The following is a 21,475-nucleotide window of genomic DNA, read 5'->3' as shown; positions in this document are numbered from 1 at the left end:
TTCTAAATACCCCAGTTGTCATTTCTAAATACCCCAGTTGTCATTTTTAAATACCCCAGTTGTCATTTCTCAATACCCCAGTTGTCATTTCTAAATACCCCAGTTGTCATTTTTAAATACCCCAGTTGTCATTTCTAAATACCCCAGTTGTCATTTCTAAATACCCCAGTTGTCATTTCTAAATACCCCAGTTGTCATTTCTAAATACCCCAGTTGTCATTTCTAAATACCCCAGTTGTCATTTCTAAATACCCCAGTTGTCATTTCTAAATACCCCAGTTGTCATTTCTAAATACCCCAGTTGTCATGTCTAAATACCCCAGTTGTCATTTCTAAATACCCCAGTTGTCATTTCTAAATACCCCAGTTGTCATTTCTAAATACCCCAGTTGTCATTTCTAAATACCCCAGTTGTCATTTCTAAATACCCCAGTTGTCATTTCTAAATACCCCAGTTGTCATTTCTAAATACCCCAGTTGTCATTTCTAAATACCCCAGTTGTCATTTCTAAATACCCCAGTTGTCATTTCTAAATACCCCAGTTGTCATTTCTAAATACCCCAGTTGTCATGTCTAAATACCCCAGTTGTCATTTCTAAATACCCCAGTTGTCATTTCTAAATACCCCAGTTGTCATTTCTAAATACCCCAGTTGTCATTTCTAAATACCCCAGTTGTCATTTCTAAATACCCCAGTTGTCATTTCTCAATACCCCAGTTGTCATTTCTCAATACCCCAGTTGTCATTTCTAAATACCCCAGTTGTCATTTCTCAATACCCCAGTTGTCATTTCTCAATACCCCAGTTGTCATTTCTAAATACCCCAGTTGTCATTTCTCAATACCCCAGTTGTCATTTCTCAATACCCCAGTTGTCATTTCTAAATACACCAGTTGTCATTTCTAAATACACCAGTTGTCATTTCTAAATACCCCAGTTGTCATTTCTAAATACCCCAGTTGTCATTTCTAAATACCCCAGTTGTCATTTCTAAATACCCCAGTTGTCATTTCTCAATACCCCAGTTGTCATTTCTCAATACCCCAGTTGTCATTTCTAAATACCCCAGTTGTCATTTCTCAATACCCCAGTTGTCATTTCTCAATACCCCAGTTGTCATTTCTAAATACACCAGTTGTCATTTCTAAATACACCAGTTGTCATTTCTAAATACACCAGTTGTCATTTCTAAATACCCCAGTTGTCATTTCTAAATACCCCAGTTGTCATTTTTAAATACCCCAGTTGTCATTTCTAAATACCCCAGTTGTCATTTCTAAATACACCAGTTGTCATTTCTAAATACACCAGTTGTCATTTCTAAATACCCCAGTTGTCATTTCTAAATACCCCAGTTGTCATTTCTAAATACCCCAGTTGTCATTTCTAAATACCCCAGTTGTCATTTCTAAATACCCCAGTTGTCATTTCTAAATACCCCAGTTGTCATTTCTAAATACCCCAGTTGTCATTTCTAAATACCCCAGTTGTCATTTCTAAATACCCCAGTTGTCATTTCTAAATACCCCAGTTGTCATTTCTAAATACCCCAGTTGTCATGTCTAAATACCCCAGTTGTCATTTCTAAATACCCCAGTTGTCATTTCTAAATACCCCAGTTGTCATTTCTAAATACCCCAGTTGTCATTTCTAAATACCCCAGTTGTCATTTCTAAATACCCCAGTTGTCATTTCTAAATACCCCAGTTGTCATTTCTAAATACCCCAGTTGTCATGTCTAAATACCCCAGTTGTCATTTCTAAATACCCCAGTTGTCATTTCTAAATACCTCAGTTGTCATTTCTAAATACCCCAGTTGTCATTTCTAAATACCCCAGTTGTCATGCAATTACATCACCAGTTTTTAATCAACATGTACTCTATACTTTTGCTCTGTAACTCTGGTTCGTTAAACGGAAGCTGCGATGAGGATGCCATTCCCCCCCCCCCCCCCCCCCCATCATGCGCCTCCCAATGACCTAATCTATCAATTTCCTGATATTCTATTTACTTATTTGCCTCTGAATCTTATATTCTTACTTCCATATTTCTTTGTAATTTCTTTCATTTCCCATTTCATCCCTTGCCAGATGGATGTACTTGTAATTTTACTTTTTAGTAAAAGTATGTTTTACTGTAATTCCTCCTCATGTGGCAAAGCGAACCATTGTTGCTCAGGGGCAATGGTATATTTTAACACGAATCAGAACATGAAATGGAAAGCAAACCTTTAGTTTAGCAATACGTTGTCTCTGAATTTGTCCTTATCACGCATGCGCAGAGAGGAGTGAGATAATTTTTACCTGAGATGTGTCACAGGTGCACGGTTGTTGTTGTGGTGATTGTTGGGGGTCGATTTTTTTAAATGTTCAGCCAAATGACAGCTGCTGGACCCTACCCACATTTGTCACGTGACTCCACCTACCATGGCACCCAGACAAAATAATATGTCTGCCATCTTGGTTTTCTTGTTTGGCCTAAGACGTCAGGCCTGTAGGCCTCTGCTGATTATATACACTGCCCAGGTTTGTTGCGTCAGATTTCCACTGGCTTTGGTTGGGTTGAGTGTTGATTGGAATGGGGTGGAGGGGGGGTGGGAGATGGGGGGGTGAGCAGCGATGTCTTCAAGAGTTATGCAATATCTTAGTGGGTGTGAAACCAGATCCTGCTGTCCGTCAGACTCGTTCCAAAAGTCGTTCCAAACAGGAAACTTAGTGTTTTAAGGACGTCATAAAGGACACAAACAAGAGGCACGTATAGTTTGCCTGCCAAGGGCCAAACCAAAACTTGGTGGATGGCATTTTTTGTTAATGGCCGGCATCCATGTTTAAATGTGCCTTGAATTATGAGAATCATCACCTGCGGAGATGCCACGCTGGATTTTTTTTTTGTTAAAGGTCACTCAGAGGTCAACGGTCATCCAGGGGGCTTATTTTTGAATTTGTACAATATCCATGCAGATTTAACTGCATAAATCGGCTTAAACTGCCCTGTATCATAGATAGATGCCTATAAAAGGTATTTTGTTTTTTTTAAAGAAGAAGGAAAAAACAAATTTACGTCTCAGGTCAAGTGTCAAAGGTCACATCCCAATGGTAAAAGGTCAAATGTAATATATTTCACTAAAAACTCATGGTTACTTGAAATTTTGTTTTCCAAACGACTCAATTTTACTTAATATCGAGAATAAAAAATATATATACAAAAGAAATTTGAATGGTTTTTAGAAATTATTTATTTAAACTTTTTTCAAAACCATGATTTTGTATTTTCAAAATATCACTTGTGTATTTTCACAGTACCAGTGCATACTCAGTTATATGAAGATATTCCACAGTTCATCATCGAATAAACTGTCAATCTGAAGCGGCCTCTAAGGTCATTGGATTTGCGCATCCATCTGCATCACACGCACACTCATACATGCAAATCTGGCTCACACGATAACACCTGCCTCTCGCTGTGCTGCATTTGTTTCCTACATCCACATGATGTGAGTTGTGATATATGACGGTTTTAAGCCTATTTATGAGGTTAAATCTGCACCAATATAGTACTACTTCTGAAATAAGCACCTGGATGACCTTTGACCTCTGAGTGACCTTTAACCCAAAAATCCAGCGTGGCACACCCCAAAGGTGATGATTGTCATACCCTAAGGAACATTTTAAGCATGGATGCCGGCCATGAACAAAAAATGCCATAAAAAGTTTTTTTTGGCCCTTGACAGGCAGACTAATTACATTGTTGTTAATGACGCACAGCATCATCTCCCCAATTGCAGATGTCCATTAAATAAATCAACAAGCCTGCCATGTCAACAGGAGACACACCCGCCGGGTTCAAAGACTCACTGGCAGCGATTGTTGCTGGGTTTGGGTAGCATGCATCCGTCCACAATTTTCAGGCCTTCAACCAGCCCACGTCGTTGGGAATCTGCAGTATGGGTAGCTGTAAGATCTCAGCACTGTTTTTGAGTTGAGAAACTGATCTAACTCTTTCATTGTACAGAGGCGCGCGCATCCCTTTCTGTCAGTTACTTTTTCAAGTATTTTCAGCTTATTTTAGAAGTGTGGTGAGCCATTTTAAGTAACAATCTTTATCTCACACTTACGATTTATGTTAGCATACCCAATAGTCACTGTTGCACGGAGTTTCTGCAGATGCGCGTAGAGCATTCTGGGGGTGGATTGTGTTATTTTGAAAGTCCGGTGTTGCTGTGTGGTTTTTAAGAGCTCTGCCCTCCTTCTTTTGGGGTGCCTAGAGATGGGTTCAATCGCATTTGCGGTGCAAACCAACACGCCAAATTGGTGGCCGCGCGGTCGCACTTCCGATCGCAAACACACAAGGACAAACATCAGACAAATAAAAATGTTTACACTGGGTAACCCTGTCGTGACACCCACACGACCCAGAACTACCACCCAAGCTAACAACTGATCGACACGCCCTCCACAAGCTCCAAATCTTGCCCTTTCATACAAGTCTTTCTTTTCTTTTAATCCCAGTATGAATGCGGCTTGAGTTTGCTGTTCTTCAGAGATCTTATGTAATCAAACCAAAGAAGTACAGCCAATTAGAGCTTCTTCTTCATAGTTTTCATCGTCTCCCTCTTCTTTATTTCAATTTCTGCTTTTTTGGGGTATTTTTTATTCCCCCTTTTTGTACCAATATATATATATATATATATATATATATATATATATATATATATATATATATATATATATATATATATATATATATATATATATATATATATATATATATATATATATATATATATATATATATACTGTATATATATATATATATATATATTATATATATATATATATATATATATAATATTATATATATATTTATATATATATATATATATATTTATATATATATATTTATTATATATATATATATATATATATTATTATATATATATTATATATATATATATATATGTATATATATAGTATTATGTATAAAGATACAGGTGGCGACAGGAAGGTGCTGGCTTGTGCTGGTGCAGATGGTGCAACAAGAGGGGTATAAAACACAATGACACTGCTAGGGCTTCCAGGAAAGATGTCGGAATTTCAAAAAGTGGATCTGGGGTGAAATTAACGGGGGTAGAAAAGATCAAGGTTTTGGATGGGGGAAGACAAGATATGGTGGGTGAACAGCTGTTTTACATATTCACAGCTGTTGATATTCACATAAAGTCTGAGATTTTAGTATTTGAAGGTGTTGGTTTAACAACATCCGTCTTACCCCTTTAATTCCTTCCCTTCTTTTCGATTCCTATTCTTCCCTCGTTTTTCATTACACTGGAATACCACCAAAGGTGGATGGAGGTTGTGTTTTCAGCCCTGTCTTTTTATCAGGAAGGTCAGGAAGTCCGTCCGTACGTCCGGGGAAGCCGTGAAACTGTGTTAATATGTCTCTTAACGCCGGTTGCATCCTGGCTATTAATGATGTGCATCTACTAATTACGTGTTGCTGAAATATACCTTTCGACCCTTTAGACTGCTGAGATCCCTTCGACCTTTGAAGACCCTTTAAGTCCAGCAAGACCCTTAACACCACCAAGATCCAAAAGACCCTGAAAACCCTTAAAAACTCAAAAGACCCACAGGACCCAAAATAACCGGAACACCCAAAATACATAGAAGACCCCAAAGATCCAAAAGACTCAGAGGACCCAAAATACCTCAAAATACTTAAAAGACCTGAAGCACCCAAAATACCTCAAAGACCCTTAAAGACCCAGGGGACGCAAAAGACTGAAGACCCCAAATATCTAAAAGACCCTGAAGACCCAAAAAACCCTGAAGAGCTGAAATACCCAAAATGCACTGAAGACCCAGAACACCCTGCAGACCCAAAATAACATGACCAAAAGACCACAAAGATCCGAAATACCCCAAAGACCACAAAATACCCAAAGACCCGAAGACCCCCAAAAAACCCAAACACCCAAAAGCCATAAACACCCAAAATACCTCAAAGACCTTTAAAGACCCCGAAGACCTCAAAATACCAAAAAGACCTCAAAGGCCCTGAAGACACAAAACGCCCTGACGGACCCTCAAAGGCCCAAAAGACCATGAAGACACGAAATACCCCTGAAGAGCCCTAAAGTCCCAAAAATAACCAGAAGACCCAAAACTACCCTTAAAGACCACAAATGACCCAAAATACCACAAAGACTTCATAGACCTATGAAGTCACAAAAAGACCCCCGAAGACCCAAATACCCTGAAGATCCTTAAAGACCCAAAAGACCACAAAGAACCAAAACACCCAAAATATCAGAAGACCAAAAATACCCAAAATACACTGAAGAACCTTAAAGACCCCCAAAGACCCAACATATCCAAAAGATCCTGTAGATCAAAAAGACCAAAAAGACCCAAAATGCACTGAAGACCCTTAAAGACCCAGAATACCCAAAATATCAAAAAGACCTTCAAGACCCTTTAGACCCATTAGACCCCAAGATCCTGAAGACCCCAAATACACCCAATATCACTTTTACCTTTAAGACCCTTTCAATACTTTGGACACCTTTAGATCTCTTCACCCTTCCTACCTTTTATACCCTTTAAACCTTTACACCCCTTAAGGTCCTTTCAACCCCTTAGACCTTAACACTATTTAGACCCCTTACACTCTTCAGACCGATTTGACAGCTTGGTCCCTTGACCATTTAGAGTTTTACACCACTTGGACCTTTTTTGATTACAAATAAATTACAAATAAATAATATCAATTACTATTCAGATAACTCAAATTCAGTCAGGTCATTCTCCTCAGTTAAACAAGCCTGTGCCTCTGCAGCGTCGACGTGTGGTGAGGTGAGCGTAGCGAGCCAATCCACGCAAGTCTGTTATAAAAACGAAAGGTATAACTATTTCCTCATCTATCTATAATTCCAGTAATCTCTGTGTGTGTGTGTGTGTGTCTGTCTGTGTGTGTGTTTGTTTGTCTGTGACCGCTGTTTCTCGACAACCACGGGTCCGATATACTTGAAACTTGCCAGGTATATTGCTGGGGACCCGAGGATGTGCCTTTTCAAGGTTTCATATTAATCGGACAATTACTTACCGAGATATGTCCAAAAAACGCTTCAACCAATCAGAGAGCAGCGAGCTATCACGTGTGCCGAACGTGGCGGACACACTCTGCCTCGGATGGCACATTTGAGAGCGTATTCATTTATTTCACGTTTGCAAACTATGTTGGCGCTATGTTGGCGTTAAACGATGTTTTAAACTAATAAAAACGAATTTGCGATTCATTCGCTTTCCTGCGCGTTTGTGTACGCGATGGCGATTTCTTTACCAAACTCCGGAAGCCGTTCGCTTTGGACCGAACCATTTCATGTAAATAGAGGGGGGGGTTCTGTGGTCGTTGCGAATGGGACCAAACCATTCATGTAAATAGAGGGGGGGGATTGTCACTGTACTCGCAAGCCGTTCGCCGTTCGCTTTGGCGTTGCGAATGGACCAAACCATTTCATGTAAATCGAGGGGGGGGATATAATTTTAGATAGATATATAGTACGGGCATATATATAGTACGGGCATGCCCTAGTTATGTTAATTCCAAGAACTTTTGTGCTGCGCAGGGTTTGGCAAGCCAGTGAAACGCTTCACTTGTACATTGTGGGGAGCCTGTCCCAAATGCCAGCACCATGACTCTTCTAATTCTGACTGTTCGACACACCCTGCATATTAATGGTGGAAAGCATGACAAAAAACAGTCTGAGAAATCACACAGTTGTCCTGTATGCAACGACAGGTACCCTACCTGATACCAGTCGCTAAAACACCAGGACCAGGAAAGCCATAAACTCAACAAAGGACATCGTTTGAATGCGTAAATCTCTTGTGTCAAGCAGCGCAGGTTTCTCGTAGCAGATATCACAAGTGACATCAAAATAATCTTTTATTGTCATATTGTTGCCTGATAATACATGTACTTAGTGCAGACACCAGAGGTGCAGCTCAATTGACCTAGGTTTGAAATCCGAAAGCATTTATTTAAGCTAGAACGGCACTCGGTAGAGCTCGGTACTCCACCAGGCTGAACAGTTTACGTTTTCTATCCCACTGATCGGCCGGATCTGGATTCGGACCTGAACCAAAATATAATCATTTGTTCCTTGTCGCATACGCTACCTCTCTGCCAAATTTTGTCGGAATCTGTCCACAACGTTTTGAGATATCCTGCTATGTATCGATTTTGGCCCCGTCTCCCAATGGTGAAGAATCACTTTAAAAATTTTAGTAGCCGGATCCGGATCCGAATCTTCACCAAAATCTAATCATTTGGTCCTTGTCGCATACGCTACGTCTCTGCCAAATTTTGTCGGAATCTGTCCACAACTTTTTGAGATATCTTGTTCACAATCAAACAGACAGACATACAAACAGACGGACAAATAGAGAGACAAACAGACAGACAAACAGACAGACAAATAGACAGACAAACAGACAGACAAATAGACAGACAAACAGACAGACAAACAGATGGACAAATAGACAGACAGACAGACAAATAGACAGACAAATAGACAGACAAATAGACAGACAAATAGACAGACAAATAGACAGATAAACAGACAGACAAATAGACAAACAGACAGACAAACAGACAGACAGGTGTGAAAACATAACCTCCATCCAGCTTCGGTGGCGGCGGTAATAAAATAGTCCATTGGAGAAAAGAATGTCGCCCATAAATGGAAAAAAAGGGATTGGGACAATGTACACTCTTGTTTGGAATAATAACAAAAAGTCGGACGCACTGTGTGTTTTTTTGTGTTGACATGTTTGATTCTTGTTTTTTTTTTCTTTCTTTGAAAGGCACCAATTTCAGGCGAGGTCAGAAGTTGAAAAGTGCTACTCTTTGTAGTTTTGTGAAAATGTTGATCCTTTTGTTCAGCCCTTTAGAATTCGGATGTCTGTGAAAATTACACATCTGTCGAGAATTCTCACAATTCCATCCAAAACGCTGGGTGGGTTAAGCACCCTTCACCGACAGTACTCGCACATACAGTAGCTATAATTATAAGGTATTTCACTTGTTTTGTGGCCAGGAGTGGTGTTTGGGTTAACTGATGCAAGGCTTATAAAAGGTAAACGTGTGGAAAGTACCAAATTCCTTTCAGAAATAAAAAAAATTTAAATTTCATTTTGTGAAACATCGTTCGAAATGGATTCTTATCGAGCAAGGACGTGTGCATTGATAAACTAGAACGGCACTCAGTAGAGAGCATACCTCCGCCAGGTGAATAGTTTACGTTTTGTTTCCCAGAGTAGACCAGAAAATCACAATACAGAATCACATTTAATCAAAATCATCCGTCCATAACTTTTTGATTTATCCTGCTATGTATCGTTTTTGGCCCCATCTCCCAATGGTGAAGAATCACTTGGAAAATTAAATAATACTCATATCCGAATCCACATTCAGATCTTCACCAAAATCGAATCGAATCGACCTTGTCAAACACCCAACCGGTCCACCAACTTTCGTCCAAATCCATCCATAACTGTTTGAGATATCCTGCTATATGTTGGTTTTAACCCAATCTCTCAATGGTGAAGAATCGCCTTAAAAAAAAAAAAATTCTCATATCCGAATCCACATTCAGATCTTCACCAAAATCGAATCGAATCGTCCTTGTCAAACACCCAACCGGTCCACCAAGTTTCGTCCAAATCCGTCCATAACTGTTTGAGATATCCTGCTATGTATCGTTTTTGGCCCCGTCTCCCAATGGTGAAGAATCACTTAAAAAATAAATAATACTTATATCCGAATCCACATTCAGATCTTCACCAAAATCGAATCGAATCGACCTTGTCAAACACCCAACCGGTCCACCAAGTTTCGTCCAAATCCGTCCATAACTTTTTTAGATATCCTGCTATATGTTCGTTTTAACCCAATCTCTCAATGGTGAAGAATCGCCTTAAAAAAAAAAAAATTCTCATATCCGAATCCATATTCAGATCTTCACCAAAATCGAAACGAATCGACCTTGTCAAACACCCAACCGGTCCACCAAGTTTCGTCCAAATCCGTCCATAACTTTTTTAGATATCCTGCTATGTATCGTTTTTGGCCCCATCTCCCAATGGTGAAGAATCACTTAAAAAATAAATAATACTTATATCCGAATCCACATTCAGATCTTCACCAAAATCGAATCGAATCGTCCTTGTCAAACACCCAACCGGTCCACCAAGTTTCGTCCAAATCCGTCCATAACTTTTTGAGATATCCTGCTATGTATCGTTTTTGGCCCGATCTCCCAATGGTGAAGAATCACTTAAAAAATTATACTAGCCGGATCCGATCCGGATCTTCACCAAAATCGAATAATTTCGTCCTTGTCACATACGCTACATCTCTGCCAAATATCTTCCGAATCCGTCCACAACCTTTTGAGATATCTTGTTCACAAACAAACGGACAAACAGACAAACAGACAGACCGACTGGCGTGAAAGCATAACCTCCGTGCACCTTTGATGGCGGAGGTAATTATTGCACTGCAATATTTGCCATGTACCATATTGTCATGTGCACGGCACTACCCAATAACAACAACTCAAGCAGTTGCACATTTTTACTCAAGATCTATCAGCGAGTAAGTGAATGTTTGTTCGTGCTTGCACTGCATTGGATATGAATCGGGATTACTTTACTTTTAACCCTCAAGGAATGTCAATCAGACCCAAATGGCGGTGTGACAAAATGGCCAGACCGTGATCACGAACACCATCATTTGGGAATAAATATTTTAGTACACGGGACATGGAATGATATCCCAAATGGAAAGACACCACAACGATTAATGAAAGCTCAATAAGTAAAAAAAAAACAAAAAAAAAAACCCACCGTTTAGAGGCCATTTTTCCCCGCAAAGCGGGGGGTTGGCCTTTTCGGGGACCGTGGTAGTTGTTGTTTTTTGGTCCCCTTTGTGAAGCAATGTTTTACGGCCGGATGCCCTTCCTGACGCCAACCCTTTTTGCCGCCTTCAACGACAAACAGGGAATTACCAGTGAGCTGGTACTCAATTAGCCGACCTCGGAAGGATGACAGGCTGAGTCAACCCCCCCTGGCATTAATTCGGCGATCGACCGGGATTCGAACCCAGGATCCTAGGATCCTAAGCCGGCACCCTAGCCGCTAGCCCAACACCAGGGATTGAAAGCTTGAAACAGCTGTTTTGAAAGATTGAAAGCTCAATAAGTTAATACGCCAATAAACTAACGCCCAGGTATGACACCACAAACATACACACCGACCGAGCAAGGAAGAGGTAATGCATGCGGGGGCAAAACTGAGATTGATGGCTTGGTGCACCGGTAGCAGGAGCCAGACCAGGAACAGAAGCGAGCAAAGAATGGAGCCGTCCCAGCCACAAGAACTAGCTGTTCAAGGGCACTTTGCTGTTCAAGGGCACTTTGATCTGCCTACAACCCTCTTATGGTTAAATTGCCAAAGTCTAGGCTCTCTGCTCACCTTCACTCTTTCATTCCCCTTTTCTCCCGCCTCTGGAACAAACTCCCCCACTCCCTTCAATCCCACTCCTCCCTCCAGGTCTTTAAAACAGCTGTTCACCAGATCTCTTATCTTCCCCCATCGAAAACCTTGATCTTTTCTACCCCCGGTAATTCACCCCAGAGTCCTTGCAGTGTTCATATGTTTTATTCCTCTCCCACCTCCCCCCAAGTCCTCCCGATGTCCCTGCTCTCAAATGTTGTGTTTGTGTCCTTCCCCCTCTTCCCCCTCTCTTTTGTGTCCTTCCCCCTCTCTCCCAATCTTGTCTGCCGCTCCCCTTGTTTTTTGTGTTTTGTGTGTCGGTTTGTCTTTTTGTGTGATTAATGTTAGCTCTTTCACGAGCCTCGATCTTGTATACAAAAAAAAAAAAAAAAAAAAAAAAAAAAGGTAAACGAGAGACAGTTTCCCATTTGGATATTAGTTTACTTTTAGGTCTAACCCACCTGAGTTTGAATTCCAGCCCAGTGATAAAAAAAGATTATCATCCTAGTGTTTCATAGGCAGGCTGAGGCAAAAATTTGTGTACCCTCCCTCAGATGGACGTTCAACTTGGCGTCCTATCGGTAGACGTTGAAGATCTCATAATGTCCTCCATGAAGAGCTGGCGAGCTCTTGCTGACACCATAGCCAAACTCCAAATTCCTGCCATAACTACTGCATATATATATATATATATATATATATATATATATATATATATATATATATATATATATATATATATATATATATATATATTGTTGCGGATATGAGATTGGCATCCATCCATATCCGCTTGTAAATATTCCCCTATTTCCTCCATACTTCCCAACTATCCCCAATCCCCCATTCCCTAGTCCCATTTCCTGTAAACAACACTCTGTAGACCCGACCCCCCCCCTATTTCCCCCATTAAATGTCGCATCCAGGTCCACCGCATCTCACGTAGACAACTATAGGACATCTTGCTAGTTATTCTTAGTTTATGTCAGTTAAGGACTCGTTTCCATTAATTCTGACTCTTCGTTGCACCAGAATGTGATTGTATGGCACCGTTAGGAAGTTTAGGACCTCCCAATACCTCCCCGCAGCTCTTCCTCACGGTTCAGCAACAACAACAGCAACAGCAACAACAACAGCGGCGGCGGCGCGGGGAGTGTGCGTCCTCACTCCGGCTTGGTTGGTAGGGGGTGTTGGGAGGGCACCATGCCTTTCCAACGAGCCGCCATCGAGCATGTGCTCGACGGGGTTACCAAGTAGGGGCTCGCTGTCAGCTCCTCGTCAAGGGCGGAGCCCGGTAACCCCCGCACCCAATAGAAGCGGCGGACCGATCCCATCTGGGGCGGAGCCAACGAGCCGAGGGCGTGTGACTCCCCGCTGAGCATGCGCAGGAAGAGGGAGGTGACGTCAGATGCGCCCTCAGCTTGGAGAGAGAAGGACGCCACCTCCGAGCGCTGTGACACCTCCCCGCATCTCTGGACTGGACCGTGCTTGATTCTGTCCCTGAGCCAAGGTGCACCTTGTGCTATCGACTGCCTGTCCTTCCCTGCCATCAATCCCTGTGTAAGTCAGTCTTGTTCCGTTTGTCTGTGGTCTGTCTGGGATAGATAAGATTGTGTCTAAGTGCCTATCTCTTCTGTGTTTTTACCTCATTACCTTGTAATCTACCCCTTTTCTCCCCCACTAATTATATCCTCCTCCGGAGGTCTTGAGAACTGTACCCCTTGCGTCGTTTCATTTATCCCAGTCGTTGTGTCCTTTCCATCATTGATTTAGCGTAGCGCGATTTGGCCAACGTTCGAGTGGAATCGGGTGAGTTGGGGGTAATCGGGTAAACTGTGCGAACACGGCGGCCATTCCGCTCGGCCCATCATAACATCTGAAGCCGTGTCCGTAACAATATATATATATATATATATATGTATATATATGTATATATATATATATGTATATATATATATATATATATATATATATATATATATATATATATATATGTATATATATATATGTATATATATATATGTATATGTCAAGTAGTAGATTTGTTATTGCCTAAAGTTCAGTTATAGACGTTGGGTGCTAATGTGTTGTGATTTGTATGATGTCTAAAAGTGCTGTTTCATAAAGTGGATAAAGGGTTTTTGCTTCGTTTTGGTTTTGGATGAGGAGGGGCTTGGAGTGAGGTCATGCTGAACGGGTTGTATACGTGTGCTTTTTTCGAGGCTGGTCGTAAAACCACGCCCACATGCGCTTGTTTTAGCGTAATGCAAGTAGAATGACATGAACCTATCGTTAACTATATATATTTTGTTTTAATCTCAGCAAACGCATGACTCTGTATAAACATGCTTTGGATTACTCATGTACACAAACCCATACAATATATGGGTTTGTTTGGCTAAGCATACACTCTTCTCTTTGTGAGTTACAGTTCTGTTTTCTCGGAGCCCAGAAAAACAATTGATAAGGACGGGCTGACTCCCCCGAATGATAACGGTGGGAGGAACCTCTCCCAGTGTTGTTTGTTCCCTCGGAGATTTCCTGATAAAACGTGTCCCTATATAAATGGACTGGGAATCAATGTGTTTTCAGGAAGGCTTGACGTGGCATGTTCTTGCTGTAGATTGCTGTAGACGTCGGCCTCCTCCGGATCCGTATAAGTTGGTTCTTTAATAAAGCTGCGCCATTCCAGGCTATTGTGGACTTCTTTTGCAAACGAAGAGCTGATTCTTCACAGATGGTACCAGGAGTGGGGTGTCAACAGACGCGGAGGACGGGAAACGGAGCCCGAGGGACAGGAGGAAGGCTGACCTGAGGCCGGCGCCGGCACGCTGATTTGATTAAAGGTGGGAGTTGTTTTATATTAGAGGGCTATTATTCCAAATTCGTACCTTCCTCCTTCGAGCGGGTTCAGTCTCCTTGTCTTCCCCGCTGTCTGCACTCGAACAGAAATTGTAAGTAGAGGCTCATTTAGGCCTCAGAATGGCGTAGCTTTGTTAAAGCCAGGATAAATAAATAATAGTAAGGATACAAGTAAGGACTTAACAGTAAGCTTAAAGTTACAGTTAGCACCAGGAGGGGAAAATGAGGTCGGACAGCCATATAGGCTGAAACCAGGTGGCCAAGATTTTTCCAGGAAGGAACAGCCCAGAGACAAGATGGGGTATGCCATTGCATGCCAGGGAACAAAGGGCTGTGGCTAAACTTAGATAAAAGGCCATAGGTTAACTTAGAAGGCCAAAGGGACATGGCCAGGAAAAGGGAAATGCGCAGGTACCATAGGTTTGACAAGAAGGTAGTGACAACTACGAGGTCAAGCCAGGAAGTTCTAGACAAGAGGTCCAGATAAAGCAGGCCAGGATCTGGTGGACAAGAGAAAATAAATAAGCTCACAGGAAATGGGCCAGGTGGCCAGAGGGTGAGAAGGACAGGTTAGGTTTTGAAATATTGAAAATTGAAGCAGGAGCTGCATTGTAGGAATTTGAAGCTTCAGAGCCAAAGGAAGCAAGTTCAGGAAGCAAAGTTCAGGACAAAACAATTAAGGAGGTAGTTAAGCAAGCAAATCAGCGGCTAATGCCGCTCGTCCATAATCCGGACCAAGACCCCGCGAAAGGGGAGGTAGCCACCATGCCCCCAACCCCCCCCCAAGACCTGAGCTCAGCCCCGGGGCTCTAGGCAACACCCCAACACCCCCCGCCCTGCCTCCCCTTTCCACCTCAACCCACCCCCCGTCCAAACCCGTCCCAAAAAATCCTTTTCCTTGAATGAGAGACGTAACATGAATGAGGAATGAATGTATATTGGGATGTTAATTGACGTGTGTGTCTGGCCAATGTGTTTGTCTGTGTGTCATGTGCAAAGCAGAGGGTTTCGGTGTGAAACTTTGTAAGCGATCTGCTCGACTTGGGGGAAATTCAGGCCGGGAATGTCCATTTTAACGTCTATCCGAGAGAACAGGCGAGGTCCTGAACTGAGTCCGGATTTTCATCTGTTTGGGAGTGTTTGGGAAGCGAATTGATATAAATCGGGTCAGGAAAGCACCCGGAGTGCCCTTGTCGATTTACTGTTGATATGAAGCGGTTTCTTGGAGATGGTTGCAGAATTCGAATCAATATGTGTGTTTTATTTGAATTGAAGAGTTCATTCAATGGCAGATATTGTGGATTGTATGTGTGGGATGTATCGCTGAGGCAGCTCACCTTTGAAATTGGTGTCATATAGTGCATTTTGGGGTCGGGTGCGATGAGGTTGCTCAGAGTGCCGGCGATAACTCGCCCACTCTCAGAGGAAGTGTGTGCCCAAATGCATTGTGGGTCATTTCGACTTTGCTGGATGTCGGACGTTCACATGTCAGTATCTTGTCAGAATCTTCTTCTTCATATCATGTCCTTCATCCTTCATCTTCTTGTCAGAATTAGACATGAGTCATGAGCCATGTCGGAATAGTGGCCGGCTGCGACATATATGCCAGGCAATGTCACAGGACGAATACGTTACTTATAAGATGGATTTTTATTTAAGATGGATTTATAAGATGGATAGATGGATGGATTTATTTAAGATGGCTAAAAATAAACGATTTCAAGACAGAGTAATTAATTTCCGGAGTCAAGTTCCAACAGGAAGTCTTGTTCATACAGTAAGGTACAGTGCGGAGTGGCGGCTGGAAGATGCATCGAAGCATTTGGGATGATCGATGCGCCGGACAAAGGGTATGCTGGCGAACGATGCTGATAAGGTTAAGTTATTAAAACGCATATGGGTCTGGGGGCAGATAATGTGGGACAAGCTGCCTCACGGGCGCTGCAGGGAGAGTATTTGGAAATTCAATAATTTGAGCAGAAATGTCACGTTTTCAACAGAACGCTGATCCGAGGAAGGAGGACGGTCGAGGTTTCAACTGTCGGTATGTGGTGTGGCTTGTGCCAAGGTGTGGGCGCGAGGAGGTGCGTTGATGAAGCGTTGTGCGAACGAGGAAGGATGTGCGATGGGCATTGTGAAGCACGCCTCGTACGGAAGGTCCTTGGACGAAGTGTGACGGTTGTTGGATTCGTAGAAGTTAGCATTATGCTATGTAGAGCCACATTAATGGTCATTTGTCCATTGTCGCCGGACTTGCATTACTTGTGGGATAATAAAGCGCTGGTTACCCCAATTCGAAGTTTGACCTTTTAAAGTTTAGTTGACCTTTGTTCGAGATATGCAAGGGAAAGGTCAGAGGTAATTCACTAACCTTGGAAGAACGACAGGCGGAGTCAGTCTACAGGGTGTTGCTTTAACGACAGGATATAGAACCTAAATCTGGGGAGAATATCGGGACATTATATTGTGGGTAAAACCAAAATCATGTACATAATTAGTGGACAGAGAATACAGTACGCTTGGAATTTAATTTAACCGGGCCGAGCGGTGGGGATTTGAGATGGATTTGAGTCACGTTAAATGGAGGACATTTGTGAGGATGAAGAGATGCAAGTAACGTGGATTAAATTGTGGTATCACGAGCTGGGTGCCAGAGATATTGTGGTTATTATAACTCACTGATTATAGGGGGCGCCGGGCGCACCGAGTACAGATCGGGTTGCATGATGGAGCACGCATGCATGGATTTTGGCTTTGCGAGGCCCCGGATAGAAATTGGCATTTCGATGCTGTGGATTATATTGTACCTGCCCGGAAAGGGGATGTCCTGTGCTGGGGCTGGCGACATGCCTCTGTTATTTGTCTGTCTGTCGGTCTGATTGTAAGTCTTTGGTACTGGGAGGGCTAATTGAGTGCTTAGGAGTCACGTTCCATGGAGGCAGGTCCAGGGGTTTTGGTCCAGCCTGCAAGGAGTCCAGGGGCTTGTTTTAGGGCTGGGTCGCCAAAAATGGGATGCTGTGCCCATCTGGATGTAAAATTATCCATCAAGGACGGGGAATAATGTGCAGTGTGATTGGGTAAGAGGTAAAGGCCATAAAACACCAACCCCATGAGGAACGAAATAAATGGAGAGATGTTGGGATCACATGATGGTTGGGATTGAAGAACAACCTACTGGGATTTCAAACCTGTGTTTGGGTCTGGGGCAACTGGGTGATGGGCAACAGTGTATGAGTGAGTAATTATGATCTGTTTAAGTGTAAGAGGCGGTGGAGAAGAAAGGGGTGATGAAAAGTTAGGTTGGTTGCTTACTTGTTTTTTGGGGGGAAAACATGTGGTTTAAATTTGGTTGGCTAAGTTTTAAAGATGGAGATGTTTCGCAGAACTCTTATGATTATTTACATGAGTGGTGGACTATTCCATGGCGAAGCATTTTTCAGTTTTTATGATTAAGGTTTAAGGTCTTTATGATCTGTTTAGTGTATTTTTCAAAGGAGAGGGTTTTGGTCAATGATGATGCCAAGATTCCGGATGTGGATACTGGGAAACCATCGATGTTGGGGGGAATGAAGATTAATTCAGATTTAGCGTAGTTAAGTTCGAGGAAGCTGATCTGAAGCTAGAATTTTATTTCAGTTAGGCAGTTTGTCAGGATAGAGTGGGTGGTGGTGGAGCACGATTTGGTGGAGATGAAAAAGCTGGATGTCATCGGTGAAGCAGTGGAATTGGAGACCATGGTGCATTGGCTATGGTGCATGACGGATTAAGTGACCAAGGGGGGATAGGTACAGGACGAAGAGGAGGGGGCCAAGAACTGAACCTTGGGGGACACCTTAAGGGGGAGTGAATTGTGGTGATTAAGCTGTTGTAGATGCTATCAATTTTGCTTTGGATGAATGGTCCAGGAAGGAAGGAGGGTGCAGGTGGCACCAGGTGTGAGTGCACAGGTGTGCACCAACAGGTGTGTGGAGCAAGGTGGTGGTATCCAGGGAGCTGAGGAGTTTGTTCACGTTGTAAAGTTTGTTTATTTAGTTTGTTTATTGTAGAGAAGAGTGCTTTTGGGATTCCGGAGCCAGAGTGGATAATTTGAGGGTAGTAGGTGGAGTAGAGGACATCTTTGCAGTGCTGTAGGTGGTCCATGTGAAGCTTGGGAGTGAACTGATTTGGGTTTAATAGGCACAAGCTGGTCTAAACAGGGTGAGGAGGATGGTGTGATTGATGATGTCAAAGGAGGCGTTGAGGTGAGGAGGATGAAAATGTTGAGGTTGCCGGCATCAGAGGAGAGAAAAGGTCGCTGGTGATTTTGAGGAGAGCAGTTTCAGTACTGTGGCTGGAGCAGAATCCGGATTGGGATGTTTCATACAGGTTATTGGCAGAGTGGTGATGTTTGAGTTGAGTGGCCACAGCACGTTCCAAAACTTTTGACAGAAAGGGTAGGTTGGAGATGGGTCTGAAGTTATTTAGGGTGTCAGGGTTTAGTCCAGGGTTTTTTCCAGAATGGGGGTGAAGTTTCACGAGTTTTTGGGGAAATCGGTATGTGAAGCTGGATTAAGTTGGAACTGCTTGATGAGCCATGGAGATGGATTGGGTTTTGTTGTTGGTTGTCTGGGAGTTCGGTTGTTGCATTGCCAAAGGTTTCTGTGTGGTGGACACACTCGTTGGCTGTTGTCTTGTGTGACGTGGATGGAGATGTATGTGGCTGCGTGTGGCTGCCTGGAGGGGAAGGCGGCTACAGTGGTTGATATTGGTTGTGGGTTGTCCGGGGTGCTTCGATTTGCATAAAGGGTGAAGATTGGGATATTACATTATTTTGAGTAAGTATTGGCATGAGTAATTACAGAAGTAATTATGAGTTATTATGAGTAATTAGTGGTATGAGTATTAGTTATGAGTTCCAGGTGTTGAGCTAGTTATGCTAGTTATCCAGCTAGTTATGAGTAAGTGATTATTTTAGTAAAATTACATGTTTCGCTGTGTTGTTGATCTGGGGACAAGCTAGTTTGATGGGTACCCTGGGGTCTTCAGCGTGTCTATGTGTTTGTCTGGCTGTTACACTAGACTCTGGGATGTGTTTTCATGAGACGAATTTCAGAATTGATGACAATTCAGTGAGTATGGTGGACAACGTAAAGTGGCTGGTGTGAAGGAAGGGGTTGGGAAAGATGGACCCCCTTCACGAATACCCAGTAGGGTAGCTTAATTTCAGACATAACAGTGAGAATCTATTGTGAGCGAATCACAGTGGGTGAGGAAAACATTGTGTGTGACCAGACACCAGAACTGACCAGAATTGAAATTGGAAGTAGACCAGGTTATTTCTATTATTTGTTTATTCGTGAAAATAAATAAATAATAGGGGGAGGTTCATGGAGGTTAATGGTGGTTTGTTTGTATTAATCGAGGTTAATGGTGGTTTGTGTTTGTGTTAATGGAGGTTAAAGGTGGTTGGTTTGTGTTAATTCTAGTGGAAACTCTCGCTGAAGTAATTTTCGTTTATTTTTATTTTTTGATTCGATTTGAGAGTTGAGATGATTGATTTTTTATTAATTTTATAATTTTATTTTTATTGATGTTGGAAACAGGTAATGGGATGCTGAGAGAAGGATGGAATTTAATTTGAATTGGACTGGATTAAATGGGATTGAATTTAAAAATTGAATATTGAATAAAATTGGATCCACTTGGAAAAAAGTGGATTAGGAAATTGGAGACCTGTAGACCAGGCGCTCCCAGGAGACTTGTGGATCAGGTGTTCCACCAGAGGAAAAAGACCAGGTGTTCGTGGAGCACTTCACCTGCAAGAACGCCTTGGAACCAAGGTGGAAGGGACCAGTCCAGGTGTTGCTGACTACACCAACGGCAGTCTTTTGCGAGGGCAAGACTTCGTGGATCCACGCCACGCACTGTAAGTTGGCCATACAAGCACCAGACACTACACCACAGAAACCACAGTAAGGATGGGCCTAATCATAGGTACAATACTATTGATAGCGACAGCAGCTAGGGGAAATTCCGATTCCAATAGATGCGAAAACGAAACCCGACACCTCACCGTAACATGGGGACAAAGAGTATCACTACCATGTTTCGAACAGAAAGCCCTGCACACAAATTGGGTGAACATAAATTGGCTAGCACTGTCGGCAGGGCCTGGACGCGTTGGCATGGTACTACAAAAGCAACGAGAGTTCCGGGAAGACGGGCGAGCTAGCATTGAGACCTTGGCCCAACCAGGATACAAATGGGGAACCCCTGATTTTAAGCTACAAACACGCACGCGCCTAGAGAAAGGCATGACTATGCAGGTCCGGTGCAGCGTCTGGACCCCTGGCGCGGCCGGTGGCGAAAGGAACTACATACCATGCATCGAATACATACTCACGCCACAACCCCAGAATAAGGCCCCAAAGAAGGGGGAAAACACATATTGGAAAGTGGCCAGGGAGGTGGCAACAATTCAAAATAGGACACACTGCTGGTCGTGCATGCGCTTTCCCCAAGCAGGCACCACAGGAATACACATGATAGTGCTACCTCTGTCCCTCAATGACCTCTGCTCACAACCTATCGATTCCCCATGTTTAGTCACCACGCTGGAAAGAGAAGGGGTTGACAACGGCAAGAGTTGCAATCGGCAATTTAATTATCGCCCGTCAATGATTGCCCATGTGGCCGAGAGGCCTGCCCCCGTCTGGGTCAAACCACAGAAAGGGAAGGTCTGCCTCCAGGGTTCCGGCCACTTGCGTATGGGAGAATCAGAATGCGCCTACACTCTCCCCGGGAAGCTGGGACAAGGGAGCTCGGGGATTACATTACGAATAGTACTGCAAGATAAACACAACCACAACATAACGGCTATAACATTCTCTAGGGGGGTTAGTAGGATTAATGGGGTGGTAAAGGGACTCCAGGGCTTATCCACCCACCTGGTCCCACCCCATGGGACAATGTTTATATGCGGCGACAAGGCTTACCCCTATTTACCAAATAATTGGGGGGGCACATGTTATCTGGGTTCAGTCCTTCCTGACGTTGAGATACTGGATGAGCTA

The sequence above is a fragment of the Myxine glutinosa genome, chromosome 5 (assembly GCF_964187855.1).
Source record: "Myxine glutinosa chromosome 5, kmMyxGlut1.1, whole genome shotgun sequence".
Classification (NCBI taxonomy): Eukaryota; Metazoa; Chordata; class Myxini; order Myxiniformes; family Myxinidae; genus Myxine; species Myxine glutinosa.
The sequence above is the reverse complement of the archived record's forward strand: the minus strand, read 5'-3'. Positions refer to the sequence as shown.